General features: G+C 36.3%; 1 pseudogene; it reads right to left on the bottom strand.

Annotated features, from left to right (window-relative positions):
* Positions 1-1,020, bottom strand: part of LOC123056995 (transportin-1-like) — a 15,254-nt pseudogene that overhangs the window by 9,185 nt on the left and 5,049 nt on the right.

Here is a 1,020-nt window from a genome sequence, read left to right as displayed (position 1 = left end):
TTACCGCCTTAAAAACATTGGTTCCAGCACAGTATTATACTAACTAAATACAAGCCCAATGTAAGACTTGACTACACATTCAAACATGCAGAACCAACCATTTAATAAAGACACTTCCAATGAAAACAAATAATTACGAAAGATGTAACCAACCTGGTCCCTGATGGAAATGGATTCATATTCCTGAAAGCATACAATATTTATTATCACATCATGAACCACAAGTGAAACAAGCAAGATACAAAGAAATCTATCACACCTTAATATCAGCCAGAGAATCATCATGATCAGTATAAACCATTTTTTGAACCAAAGTCTAGAAAATAAATACGAAACAATGACGTTAGAAAACAACCCAAGATGCATCATTATTTGTTTAAATAAGAGAAAAATGACATACTGGGATTAATTCTGGCAAGACCTCCTGCAACCCTTTGCTGGAATCACAGTACGACCTGAAAAGTTTACAGGTGGTTAATACTGTAACAGAGCAATAAGAAAGATCAATTAGCTTAAGATGCTAAAGTAACAAAAATGTGGGAGTAAAAACTATTGAACTTAAGAAATTACAAACAACAGTATGCAAGAATCATGAATAAAAAAATGAATAGAAAGTTTGAATATGACATGTTCAGGTACCATGTTGACAGAAAGCGTACCAAAATTTACAGGCCTCCAGAGCAAGATCTTCATCCAATTCATTGCTAGCTAGCAGGACGAAATTAATGGCAGTTTCCAAATATAGCTGCAGTGTTTTTCTCCCGTGTCAGACCCAGACCCAACACAAGACTACCTCCTAAGCATAAGCAACTGAGTATTGAAAGAAAAATAAGCAAAGAACATTACCTCTGGAATTAACTGGCGTTCCATGAGCAGAGTCCATGATGAACACACCTATAAAAAACATGAATTTATTGAGGTAAAATGTGCAATTACACATCCAAAACAGCAATCCCTTCTGACCTCCTAGCCAGATACCCTAGGCTAAGCTTGTGACGCCCCCCTCCCTTGTACACATAT

This window comes from Triticum aestivum, chromosome 3A (assembly GCF_018294505.1).
Source record: "Triticum aestivum cultivar Chinese Spring chromosome 3A, IWGSC CS RefSeq v2.1, whole genome shotgun sequence".
Taxonomy (NCBI): domain Eukaryota; kingdom Viridiplantae; phylum Streptophyta; class Magnoliopsida; order Poales; family Poaceae; genus Triticum; species Triticum aestivum.
Note: the sequence above shows the minus strand (reverse complement) of the source record. Positions and strands in the feature narration are given on the sequence as shown.